Genomic DNA, 14,730 nt, shown 5'->3' with positions numbered 1-14,730 from the left:
TCCTCAATCCTCATTGGGTATGTGTTTGGGGTCGTTTTCGTGGAATTCTGCCCTGCGGCTCAGTGTCGGAAGGGAGGGGATCATGCTCTGCTTCAGTATGTCACAGTACATGTTGGCATTCATGGTTCCCTCAGTGAACTGTAGCTCCCCAGTGCCGGCACTACTCATGCAGCCCCAGACCATGACACTCCCACCACCATGCTTGACTGTAGGCAAGACACACTTGTATTTGTACTAATCACCTGGGTGCAGTAATCCATGTCCATAGTCTGCTTGTCTTCAGCAAACTGTTTGCGGGCTTTTTTGTGCATCAGGCTGACCCCCCACCCGTTCAACCTCTGCAGGCAGCACTTATACGTCTTTCACAAAGACGTGTAAGTGATGTGACGCTGACCATGTGCACTCAACGTCTTTGGTTGACCATGGCGAAGGCCTGCTCTGAGTGGAACCTGTCCTGTTGGACTACCGTATGGTCTTGGCCACCGTGCTGCAGCTCATTTTCAGGGTCTTGGCAATCTTCTTTTAGCCTAGGCCATCTTAATGTAGAGTAACAGTTCTTTTTTACAGATCGTCTGAGAGTTCTTTGCCATGAGGTGCCATTTTGAACTTCCAGTGACCAGTATGAGGGAGTGTGAGAGCAATAACACCAAATTTTCTTTTCACTTCCTGTGCAGCTGAGGATTTTTTCCAAGACAGACCTACCATACATCAAGTGTTTACAGCAAGCAATGGGTGGATCAATACGAACTGAAACTTTTTGTAAAGTATGTTAGATTTTCAAAGGAGTAGTAGATACATAGCTACAAACTCTACAAATTCTTCCTCTTCCAATTAATGTCTAATTTGGACAATACTTAAGTACTACGTTATCACTTCCTACTCTCAGAAAAGATATCCACTCCACAGTCCTCAAAGATGAAGCATAACTTGGTTGTTTGTCTAGCCTGTTGATATGCTACAGTGGAAATACCACCAGTTTGTTCAAACATATCAGAGTTAATCAGGAGAAAGGGCAAAGAGACCCACAAGAAGAAAGATAAAAGAGGATGGAGCCGTCTCAATAAGACCCAAAGTAACTTAATTGATGCTGACTTTAAGAAAGGCAGAGTATCCATGAAGGCCGCATACAGTTTTGCTGTGAAGAACAACTACCACTGCTTATCAGGTATGTCTGTGACAGGCTGCACTAGTATTTGGTATTACAATTTACTAGCTTACTTCAAATTCTCTGACAATTGTATTTCTTCCATGAAAAAAACTCAAAGATTTTACCAATGAAATACCTGTTTTGGTCCTTTAACGTCCTTTAACATACATTGCTCAACCTATGTTGCAATACCCCATGAATTTACCAAGCCACCAGGCCTCTCAAAACACAATGTGCTCTGTGGCCACAGTGGCCTTGATGCCCACCCCGCACTGCAATTTTGTCATTTTCTCTGCTGCCTCCTCTCTGTCATTACGTTTTTTAGACACCAGTGTCTTTTGTTGAGACTCTGAGATTGGGCAACATCAAGTGAAATGCTGAGCACATAATTGGTGGTGGGTTCAATATAGCGCCTTATGAACCGCTGGAAAACAGGGCTATTTATGGAGTCTTGTGACAAAAAGACTGATAAATCATTGTTAAATATGTTTGTCCTTTGACCTTCTCTCAGCACCCCAGCATCCCTGATGAATGGTTATGATTATTGACAAGCATTAACAAAATCATCCTTAACTCTTAAGATAATTTCAGTTATTGCCGTGGACTTAAAATCTACTTTATTTGATGGCCTTGCTGCCACAGCATTTGGCCTTTTTGCCCTCAAAAAAACTGACAACACCAAAGGCCAAGTGGCCTTGCCGCTAAAATGATGAAATTCCAGGCCTGCTGTATAGTTACGTTTGTTTGTCAACAATATGTATAAACAATGCAAAAAGACAGACAACTATAGTGGTGTGATCAATAGATGTAGTTAAACTATCAATATCACCAGTGGGTTAAGCATGGTGTTCACATCACATAATGTAATAATGTTTACTGTATTTATGACAGTTCGTATATAGTTAACCTTTTTTTTCACTCTATGGATATGTAGATACCGTATAGAGGTTTGGATACACATTTAATATTACTGTTAATGTTTTTTTTGTACATACTGTTTTGTAATTACCAGGGGTGTAATGGTACACAAAAATCTCGGTTCAGTATGTACCTCGGTTTTGAAGTCACGGTTCGATTTATTTTCGGTACAGCGAGGTAAAAAAATGCAAACATTAAATTGCTGCTGGTTTATTATGAACCTTTGTAAACATCCATATTACTTTAATTTTTTAAACAAACTTCACATTGCACATAATAAATACATTATTTAAAATAAAAAAGAATAAGAAATAAAATACTGCTGCAAACTACTAACAAATTCTCCACTAAATAAAATATTCTCAAAACAATACCACAGCTAATAAAATATAATAAATAATATAAAATAATATGGAGTGCAGCATTCTTCTTATTCTTTTATTCCGTCAATAAGCATTATCAATCCCAGCTTGAAGGCCTGCTCAGATGAAAAAAAAAACATTTCCAAAGCCTAAGTCTGTTCAAATGCCGAAAGGCGTTTGCACTGTGCTCGTTTTAGTTTTTTCCCCTTGTTGCAGTGACCTTTTCATTTGTGTGATACCATTAGTGAGTTAGCAACTTTGACGTGTTGCCAGAAACACCTAACACCTAAGAGGATGGGAAGGTTAAAGAAAGTATTATTTCCTCTATTTAAATTTTATTTTATCATATGCCCTCATCCTCTAGTTACATATCTGCACATGTAGTTATGTTATGTGTTAAGTTTCAATCAATTAAAATGTAAAAAGATTTGTGAAAAAATCTGAATCAGTCATTTTAAGGAGGCTGTGTTCTGATTTGAAAGCTCTGTAGGTGAGCCATCACCATCAGAGGAAAATACCCTAATCAAAAGAGATTGGAAATAAAATGGAGTCACGACTTCATCCTTGCTGCAGTGTGACCTTGTGACTTCCTTTAAAAGTGATCGAGGCAGACCATTATACATCTGATTGAAATGATAGAGGTGTGGGAGTCAAATTCCGTCACCCAGCAGTTAGCCTTCACTTTCATCACGTTACTCATACTGTACATGAAGAAGAAATATGTGTAAAATATGTGTCTAATGTTTTATACAGAGGACATTCAAATGTAAGTAACATCCATTTTTTTCTGTTTTGAAATTGTTATATGCAATGAAATCCATTGAGTGAACAATCTGATGTTCTGTTCTGAATGTTTGGTCAAACTAATGTAATATAAAAAGTAGTCTTTCCCAATCTATAGACTACACTTTAAACAACCGCATACTTTTATCCATTGTACGTTGTAATGGTAATGTAAAGAGTAAGTTCAGAGTTTTGCAAACTGGACTTGGACCTGGACTTTGCTATGTTTTTGTGTCTATTTGATTAACTGGGACAATGTCTTTTTAAATTGGTACAATTACGTACATCCACTAAAGTGCTTGTTTTGCCCCTGATAGGCTTAGATTGTTATTATTAGTGTCTGACAACACTATGGAAATGATCCCTACAGAGATAGTCCTTTTTTAGGATCATTTTTGTTTTGCCAGAAATTGTCACTCACTCTCTCTCTCTCTCTCTCGTCAAAGCCACTCTTGAGAAAACCAAAAACATAATTTTACCTCTCTGGTCTACTGCTGCCTCAATTGGTTAATTTGTTTGTATACTTGTTATATACTTTTGGTGTTTTTAAAATACAAATTCACACAATAACACACACAACTAACCAACGAGGCAGTGATACTCCAACTACTCCCATGTTCTCCGAGGTAAACTTACCTTTTTTGTCATAGGAGTCTGGTGGCTTTAACTAGAGTGATACAGCAACTGTTTCTGGTTAAACAAAAAGAAGAAGTGAAGTAGTGATAGTAGGGAGTAGTAGTATCTGTAGGGATACTTTTCATAATGTTGCCACACACTTATAATAACAATTTGAGCCTGCCACTGGCAAAAACAAGCACTTTAGTGGACGTACTTTGATTACTTTGCAGGTCTGTTTCGCTGCTGTCAGCTGCAGTGCACCCGCTCAATACTAGACGAGTTTCAGAACATTTTGTCCCAATTAGTCACATAGATACAAAAACATGGGTAAATAGGGCCCAGGTTAAAAAAAACGACTTAGCTTTTAAGTTTAAGGCAGCGATCATGTTGGTGGAGACCAAAACAAAGCTAAAAGGGGAGTGAAAAATTTAAGGGAAAAATACGTTGTTTCAACAGGACAACCTCATTTGTCTGTTACTTCCAAAACCATTATAAATCATTGTTGACCTCATTTGTGTTTATACCTCATAATATTTATTTTAAGATTCGTTTTAACATTATTGTTGGCGTTTTTAAAGAGTACAACCAGTGTAGCCCCTCTTTATGCTGTCGTGACCATTTTGAGCCGCACAAAGCCAGACAACTGCAGTTCCTCTGGACATTAATATTCACCAGCAAATGCTTCAAAGAAAATCCTTTTACAAATCTAGGAATGTATCTCCTGTGGATTTCAGGCTTTGACATTTCACCAATGTGGATGTCCCCCTGGCTTAACAGCTTGAAAAGTGCATCTTCAGCGCTTCATAGTATGTATTATTCCCCCTTATTTGCCAAGTGAAGTCTGTATAGGTTATATATAATTCATTTTTGTTCCCCAGCTGAGGCAAGGTCATATCTATTTGGATAGCATTTCAACTAATATAAATATGTATTATTGAAGTGAGCTTTTCAGAATTCCACTCTCCATTTTTACTGTACGGATGTGTCAATCATGATAGTAACAAAAACGAGCAGTATGCTCTGACTACATAATGAGTAGCGTATCACCTCTTGAACTGAGCAGCACGGTCCTTGAATCGTGTTTTATTATGCATAGTTTTGTCTGTTTCACCAACTGACTGAAATTCCTGTTAATTTTGTTTATATGCCAAATTCGTCCTGAATTGTTGAAATGACCCTTAACCCCTCTGCAAATTAGATACTGTGGCTATGGATGAACAGGTTCAGGATTTAGTTTGTATTTGATTAAAATGAAGACATAATTGGATGCATACTGACTTTCAGTTCTACCCATTTACTATAAAGTGTATTTAAATTTGGTTATTGCCCCAGTGACATCAAACAGTCAAGCCTATCTGGGTGTTAGAACACACACATTCCCCTAAAATAATCGGCTTAAACATTCAGTTTTTGACACATTCTCCATCCCAAGTCCTTCCTGTTTAAAAACATCTAAACAAAGGCAGTTAAAAAATCAGCCCCATCATTTACCCCCTTTCTATTTTTTTGAAAGACCTAAGCCCATGGCCCACTTTGGCTACCCTACAGGGCTAGTATAAAAAATATTAAAAAACGCACTCCCATCTATCACCCAGCACACATGTCAAGATTGCCCTAATAAAATGAGGTGTAAATAATGTAGGGGGCAGATATGGCGTGCAGCACCATTTGCTGTGCGGAGATATAGCCTATAAAAATACAGCAGCACTGTTTATCTCAATCTGCGCTGCTTTACCTTCCTGTCTGCCATCACGCCACCATTCAGCAAAATGCCACTCTGCCAGATTTTCCATGTGTTTAAATAAGATGTTGAGTTTGTTGTTTGGTAGAAGCGGTTGCACTTATGTTTTTTTTTCTTGCCCAATATTTTCATATTATGGAAAGGAGACTTTTGTAAGATTTTGCACATGATTGACTGTTTTTAATGCTGCTTTGTCTGCAATACTAAAGAGTAAACACATTTAAATCTCAGACAAATCAAGACTGAGAGTCTACAGCCACACTGGGATCTGAGTCTGCTTTTGCATCCTAAAATAGTCACAATTACAATGCTAACATGGTGTTTAGCAGATACAATGTTTACCTTGTTCAACATGTTTAGTGTCTTGGTATGCTAACGTCGACAAGTAGTACTGAACACAAAGCACAGGTATTGCAGGTCATAAACCAAGTATTGGACAAATAAAAAATTTACCCAATAATGGTGCTAGACAACAAGTCAGGGGATTGTCAAAGTACCATTATCCTGAGGGGGACATGAACTAATTTCCATGGCAATCTATCATGTGGAGACATTACTCACAAAAAAAATCATGGTAGTTCTAGAGGAAAAGTCAGGCGATCACCAAAGTCAGTAGGATTCATCCTCTGAAAACCATGAATATCTGTACCAAAATATGTGCCAATCCATCTTTAGGATGTTATATATAGTTCACTGTATGAGTGAAAACCTTAACCTGCTGGTGGCACTACATGACAAAAATCAGGGAATCATCAAAGTCATTAGGATTTATTCTCTCAGAAACACAAATGTCTACACAAAATATCATTGCGTTATTACAGTCTGGACCAACGTGGTGGACCAAATGACCATATTTATATATGCATAGCTTAGTGGTTAATGCAACTGACTTTGGTACAGGTGATCGCCCGGGTCAACAAGATCCGCGTCAGGTGCTAAGGAAACAGGGCAACCTGATGACAAATGGGACAAATGACTGACCTACGATTGAAGATCATAACCAAGCTGGACCCCCAAGTACAACGACCAAGATTGCCAAAGTACCCTCTGAGAATAAACCGGATGTTCTCCACCAAACCATCCAAAGTGTACTCTCAGTGGCGGGGTAATAACACAAGATCAGATCCACCCAGGCTGAAGAGCTGGACAGCACCAGGCCCCAACATGATCCACACCTACTGGCTGAAGAAACTAACTGCACTCCATGCCTGGCAGCACAAATGAACCAACTGCTGATGGATGGGACCCACCCAGAATGGTAAACTGATCATGAAGGATCCCCAGAAGGGAAGCCTGGATTGACTACAAGAAAGCCTATGACTCAATGCCGCATACATGGATAATGGAATGCTTGGAAATATACAAGATCAACAGGACACTAATAGCCTTCATCAAGAACTCAATGGGGCTGTGGAAAACAAGTCTGGAAGCCAACTCAAAGCCAAGATCCGGGGGCTAGTGAGTGTCAAGACCACTGTCCAGGATGAAGCGACAAAGATCCAGGAGTACATCAGGAAGATGACCCCCAAAGATGAAGAGCTTAGTGAATACCTCAGGCAGCAGAAACCCAAGGGTGTGGACAAGGAAGACGAACCTTCATGGAGAGACAACAGACAGATAGAAGAAGTGGCTGATATCAAGAAATCCTACCAGTGGCTGGAAAAGGCTGGACTAAAAGACAGCACAGAAACACTAATCACAGGTTGCACTGATAGATGTGGCAATCCCAAGCGACAGCAACATCAAGAAGAAGGAACACGAGAAGCTTGAGAAATACCAAGGGCTGAAAGAGGAGCTAGAAAAGATGTGGAAAGTAAGAGCAACAGTGGTGCCAGTGGTAATCGGAGCACTGGGGGCTGTGACACCCCAAACTGGGAGAGTGTCTACAGCAGATTCCAGGTACAACATCAGAGGTCTCTGTCCAAAAAAGTGCAGTCCGAGGAACAGCTAAGATACTGCGCAGAACCCTCAAACACCAAAGGCCTCTGGTAGAGAACCAGAGCTTGAGGATGACACATACCACCCCACAAGGGGTGAGAGGGGGATTTTATATATATATTATCCATTAGATCTTTTGATGCTGCACCACTTGGCAATGTAATTTCTGACAGCCTAGGTATCCATCTCTGCATATTTTTATTCAGTTAAGAAAATGAGTTGTTAATAAAAAATAAAAATCAATAAGGCCTTCAGGCAAATGCATTCGATTGAGATCAGATATTTGCTATAGTTTCCATTCTTCATCTTATGTATCTTAAACCTTACTTAGTACAGTTTTAATGTTTTTGTTTGTCCAATTGTCTATTTTTTTCACAGCTATAATCCTATAATCAAGCATCAAAAGCAGTAATATGAAGCCCATGAGGTATTCAACTTCTGCAGAGCACAAAGCCTCTGCAACCTTTGACACAAATATTGTCTGACCCATAAGTCAATGAAAATCACAAACTCTCTAGAAGCCTGTTACTTTCCATCTCATTGTTTCAAACCAGTGAACCTGATGGGTTGGATGTTGTGAAATGCAGAGTAGGGTCTTTGACATATGTCTCACTGTCAAAATTCATACACCTCAGAATGCTGTCTGCACTGCACTGCATGAGTGTTTTCTCTCAGCACAATGGAGATGTCACACAGGGACATGAGGAAAGCTGCAGGCCCATTTTCCCCTGGAGAACACTGGAGGAAACCCCTTGCTGATAAAAAAAACAAAAAAACAACACCTCCCCTTCCCCTCAACTATAGTGAAGTATGCTCTTGTGGGTGCCTACTGTATGTGATGATAATGAGAGCAGGAAGGAAGGCAATGACTTTGTAAGTGACTAGGAACTGATATATGAGGGCCCGGTTAATTGGTGCCTTTTATGAGGTGATGCATATCATGTTGCCCTGTTACAGGAGGTCTGGCTGAGTTCCAGTCGCCCCCGTTTACGTGATGTATTTATGACTGAAAGCAATTTTCTCGATGAAATATTTATGATAGTAACTTTTGTTACTTAGTTCATGTACACATGGGTCTGCAGTGTCCAGTTCCTGTGGGAATTATGTTTAATGTTTCATAGTTCAGGGCACATAGACAGCATAGAAGTTATTAGTATGATGGTCAAATAATTAAATTCATGTATAATTCTATTAGTTTGATAATACCAAACTGGGATTTTGACCAAGTCAACCAAAAAATACTCATTAAATATAAATCATCTTAAAGGTTACTTTCCGTACATTACATTAAATCTTTTTTTCTTATTAGTTGTTATTTTTAGTCAGTTACTTCTTTACCACAAAGTTGGATGTGGCCAGCAGTCAGATGATCACACATTATCTAAATCATTCGATTTTGATAATAATTTTGGTGGTGCACCCAAAATGTCAGTAATAATCCCTCATTTCAGCTACCTTAAGTATGGTCTGTCAACCAGGAAGGTGGTATGTAAACTGTTCCATCAATCAGTTTGAGGAGTAATATATAAGTAAAATAATCTCCTTTTAGTATATTCTGCAATGATGATGATATATTGTTTCATTGGTAAACCAATCTGATCTGTAATAAAATACTCATGGACTCATCAGACCATATGCTCAAATGAATTGCTGATCTGGCAAAGTGGGCAGAGCCCAGGGCCCCCAAAAACCTCTCAACTTATAATATATCAACTGATTTGTGTTCATTTTAAAGGGGCTATATGTAGTTTTTTAATTAAATGAATCACTTTTCTATTGCAAATCCTAAGTGAAGCACGAATGCTCCCGAGCCTCTTGCCTTCTGATTCTGTACCGTACATACAGCAACAACACCGCAGCTAACCAGGTGGAGTCCACTGAAAATAACTAGCTCCAAGCATAACACAGATTGCAACACAAACTCCAAGTAAGTATAAAAAACAAAGTTTTATGTGCTGGAGTCCGTCAGTCCAAACACGAATCAGATCGACTTTGGGTGAAAACACTGTCAACATCAGAAAGGCTTTAGTCAAGGAGAGACATCCGCTCTGTTTTGAAACTGATAAAACTGTCTCAGAGTTGGCTTTCCTCCTATTGGACAGGTAAACTAACATTACTGCAAAGCATGTGGAATATATTGTGATTTTGTGCTTTAGTTGATTCAAGTTAGAAAACGTTAGCTCGCCGGCTAACGCTGAGCCATTGCTAATTTTATCTGGTGTGAAATACTACAGTTGTACACTGCAAAAACTAAAATCTTAGTAAGATTAATTATCTTAATTGAAGGCAAAATATACTTGGTTTTTGTCTGAAGATATTTCTTCTTACCAGGCGGCTTTTATGTTAGAGAATTTTACTTGTTTCACTTGTGGCCTTAAGTAGCAAGTGTTCTTGTTCTCTTGGCAGATAATTTTGCTTAGGCCTATTTTAAGTAATATTTCCCCCATTTTAATGCTTTTTCCCCTTGTTTTTGAGAGCTCAGTTCATGCAGTGTATGGTTTTCCATGTTACTTCACCAGCTAGCCCATCCATATTACTATTCTGTATACCACTGTATACCATTATTTCAAAGTGTTGATTTTAGCCTACAAGAAATTATGTAACGGTACAAAGCAGATGTGGAGCGATTTTGTATCCCAGGCTTAATAATGAACAATACTATTCAGCTGTCTGACCAAGTCACTAAGTATTAAAATTGATTATCTTTACCAGCTAGTGTCCGTTACAGTTACGCCCGTCACGCCTTTCGTCTCCTCACATTCTTTTGGTGCCCGGCTCGCACTTAAGCATAGGAGGCTGGAGGTTCCAGGTTGCAATCTCAAAACCGCACCGCTAGTGGCCACTGACAAAAACATATGGAAAATGTGTTTGTGAAAATGCACCATGTAAGCACAATATCAAGAATGGCCCTGCTTCATGAGCTGATTTTGATGCCCAATCTTGAAAAGAGTCCCTGTGTCAGAATGTAGTCTCCAGGCCTGCATAGTTTCAGTTTTGCGCAATGTGTTTAATCAAATTACCACATAGAAAATCTTTGAGAATGGGAGTTTAATTGGGCTCCAGCAGCTCTTTTGTTGTCCAGGGCCCCCTAGCATTTTAATCCAGCCATGGCTTTATGAAAGTTTGTATATATAATATGTGTGGACAAAATCAGTGTGGACAATGGTACAGGGTCCAGAGTTTATGTAGAGGTCATGAATCCCATAGCGTGTTGCTGTCACTCTATCTACAATGACATGACAGGTCACCTACAGTACACAGCAAAGGTACCAAGTCTAATCAACATAACCCAAATTAAAAATGACGACTGACACTCTGTCCAAAACATCATGCCAGGAATTGCAGAACAAATTTAACTGGCTCAACCAAACAACCTTCTTTTGTGCTCTCTGTTTCTTTGCCAAAAAAAATAAACGCCCCATAAAAATTCAAAGCATCACTGGAGGACCTGCTCTCTATCAATCATTTGAGGGTAAAGCAGCAGGGTAAGAAGGTGGTAGCAGCCAACAAGAGCTGTATGATGCCTTTGAGTCTGTCGCTCTTCTGCAACCTTACAGCCAAAGAAAACTGCCTGGTAACAGCCCACGGATTGTACCCTCACCTGGCTAAGGATATAACATGTACATTCATGAAATTAAACAGCTCATACCTGTCTGCTCAGACAAGGCACTCTTTCACCCAGCTGCTTGTTTCCTAGACCAGTACACTCCCTCTGGAGAGTTTGTTGGATGAGTTGTCCAAGGTCATGGAAAATTACTTGGTTTATGTAATTTTACGCTACTGTGTAGTGATTTGGCAACTCGACTTATTGTTGCTCAATGCAAAACACCATCAATCAGTTTCCTCATTTTCATCTATAAGTATACTTACGTTTTAAGAAAGTTTTACTTTCAATGCCACAAGTTTAGTCTTATTAAAACACTTTTACAGTTTTGCAAAAGCTACTGAAGATAGTTTACTTAACCATATGCTTTTAGGTTCAAATACAGTGCTCTAACAGCTGTTGCAACACCCTTACTGCTAAAGAAGATGGAAAGCAGGGTTTCTCTGTCAAACACAGCAGGCTTCGGTTCAACTGAATTGTTCAACCATTCTGTCTACGATAATTTATATAAGTGCACCACTGTCATATTGGGTAGGATTTAGTGAATGACATATGAAGTGTGTGTAAGTATACGTATATGTACATGCTGTTACGTGCTTGTACCTACTGTATAAGTAGCCTACTTAAACCCACCATAACAGATTTCATGGTCACTTGGGGCACTGGAAACAAGCAATATTTACACTGCTTGTAGCTGTGTTTTGGTCTGCACCAACGTTTGAAGGAAATATCTCTGTCTTTGTTATTTGGTGATGAGTACGTAGTGTAAAGCTGGTTTTTAGAGAATTTGTGCTGAAATCAGCTGCCTGCTGTGGCTGAAAATAACGCTGATAAGAGTTGTGAGGATGAACCGTAAAAAGGAAAACAATTTAGTTATAATATACTCAAATGCTACAATAGAGCTGAGGGGAACTGCAGAATCCGGTGATAATACCTTTCACATTACACAGTCCTTTGATCCATTGTGAATATAAAAATATTGATTATAACAGTGAGTAAGTAAATTGTTAGTAATTGTATTAAAGTATACTAAAAGTATAAAAAAAACAAATTCAGGCAATTTCAGTCTCTAACTCTAACGACCAAATTATTTAAATAGTAACCTGGCAGAGTACATTTAAAGTAATTGTACTACATTGTATTTTTTTTCTGTTAACAGATCCCCTATCAACCCCCTGTGATATCAATGGCACTAATCAGAATATCATTAAAAATGTATTAGTTTGATTTATTTCTAAATGAACATAAACAAGCCATTTTAAACCTCACAAACTCATGGTGACTCATCTAATGGCGCCCAGCACAGATGCTCTATAAAGCTCCAAGTTCAGGAGAGCAGCTGCTGCAGAAAACAAATTCTACTAACACCTCCCTGGCAACCTAGGAGCCCAAGGTTTACCCAGTATGACCGTGAATATTTTAAGAATCCCTGCTGCTGAAAAATAACACTGAGAAATAAAGATGTCTCTTTCAAAATTTTGTGCATGCTGGGAAGTATGGGAAGCCTGTTAACGGGCTGCCAGAGAAAGAAAATCTGAAAACAACAGAAGTGAAAGCAGCATCTAATCACCAATCTGATGTAAACAGAACCTTGTGTTGTTGATGATGTCGCTGTAAGAAGCAACAAAAACAAACTCATCACAAATAGTACATCATGCAGAATCATAAATAAATCACCATGTGAAGGCAAACACAAGTTCACGACTTAGCTTTTACAATGCACTGTTAGACAGCTTTGTTTCGGTAAACTATGTAATGAGATGTGGCACAACAGCGCCGTCAATCATAAGGCACAGTGTTTGACTGCAGTCCATTGGTGGTCTTTGCCCCTTCATACCAAGGGGGCTGCATGGTAAGCCAAGGGGTAACAGGCCCCTGCATGGACACCAAAGACGTTTGTGTCAAGCAGGCGCCAGCTGGTCGTGACTACTGTAATCTCTGCCATTGATTAAATGGGTTCCCAAGTCTTAGGGGGGTACTCGCCTCCTGATGGAGCATGGTCACAGCGGAGGGGCCTGGTAAATGGATGAACACACCCTGGGCTGCCATCTGATGTTATATGATGGGGCTGTTGGTTTGAAAGACACTGGCGTTGGCAGCCCCAGAGAGATATTACCTGCTGTGTGGGTCTATAGGATAGGGGGGGATTTCTAAAGACAGCGGCTGGATGGGTAGCTTGAATAGAGGTTTAGAGAAATTCTGACAAAGCATAAGAACAAGCAGGGAGCAACTGCTGGGTGCCGCCTTTATCCAGAGCTGTTAAGAAATATTTCTAATACTTTTGAATACCTTGACTGGTATTGACAGATTAACAAAGAAAATAGGGAAAAGCATGACATAAATTTCTAAGTCTATAAATATCCTACGTTACTTAAAGCAATGGCTCCTTGCCTGTGGGTCACAAGAACTATCAGAGGTTGTGAGATGATTAACAGCGTAGGAAAGAAGATGAAACAGTGCTGAAAAAATCTCAAATCTCAAATATTTGCTTTTTTCTGTGAAATACAGAATATTTTTACCTCTTTTGTACTCTAAAAGTATCTATAAAAGTATCTATCTAAAAGTACTTCACTCTTATCTGTAAAGGGTCACAAGCCGGCAAGATTGGGATCCACTGACTTAGATGATGTCTTTAAGACAAAAGGAAAGCTTTTAAATGAGTGATATAGTAACATTAAGACGTGTTCAGCGACTCATTGACGTTTATAATGGTGGTGAAATACAGGTATCCTCAGCAGACTTGTACACATTTGTCTATGTGTGGCCCTGCAATGGACTAGCAACCTGTCACCTCCTTTCACCCGATGTCAGCTGGGATTGGCTTCAGCCCCCCGCAACCCTGTATGCAGGATAAGCGGTTGACGATGGATAGATGGATGGATGGATAAAGCCGCCGGATTACATTTTTTATTAACATAATGAGGCAATAATGTTAATTAATGTATATGGCAAGTTGCAAAATGTTGATACTAAATATATCACACCCTGCTCGTTAGTCCTTGTGTGTGTATATATACCTCAGCTGGAAGTAATGATGACTGTGAATTGTTTTTATCTTATTTTACCAATAAGGTGGTGTCAATCAGAGCCTCTATTACCCCCGCGGCCTCTTACTCAGAGGTTCCTAACCAGCAACAAGAGAGTTTTAACCAGTTCGACTTGACTTTTAAAAACAGTATCACAAATGAGAGTGTCCTCCAGCCCACTTGATGTAATACCTACAAAGTTTTTACTGAAAGTAATGGATTCTGTTGGGCCCCATTTGATCTCTGTTTTCAACAGCTCCCTATCTACTGGTTGTGTCCCTGATTATTTTAAAACGGCTTGCGTGAACCCACTTTTAAAGAAACCTGGTTTAGATCCCTCCTTCCCACAAAATTTTAGACCAATTTCAAAACTGCCTTTTATTGCAAAGATTCTAGAAAGAATTGTGTCCAAACAGCTGCTCACTATACTGGAAAATAACAAAATATTTGAAAAGTTTCAATCTGGTTTCAGGAAGTAACACAGCACTGAGACTGCCCTGCTTAAAGTCACCAATGACCTTTTAATGTCTGCTGATGAAGGCATGTGCTCAGTCCTGGTACTCCTGGACCTTAGCGCTGCTTTTGACACCATT

General features: G+C 39.3%; 1 pseudogene; it reads right to left on the bottom strand.

Annotated features, from left to right (window-relative positions):
* The window catches only part of LOC123957313, a 95,360-nt pseudogene that overhangs the window by 63,064 nt on the left and 17,566 nt on the right, over positions 1 to 14,730 (bottom strand).

Source organism: Micropterus dolomieu, linkage group LG19 (assembly GCF_021292245.1).
Source record: "Micropterus dolomieu isolate WLL.071019.BEF.003 ecotype Adirondacks linkage group LG19, ASM2129224v1, whole genome shotgun sequence".
Taxonomy (NCBI): Eukaryota; Metazoa; Chordata; class Actinopteri; order Centrarchiformes; family Centrarchidae; genus Micropterus; species Micropterus dolomieu.
The sequence above is the reverse complement of the archived record's forward strand: the minus strand, read 5'-3'. Positions and strand labels throughout refer to the sequence as shown.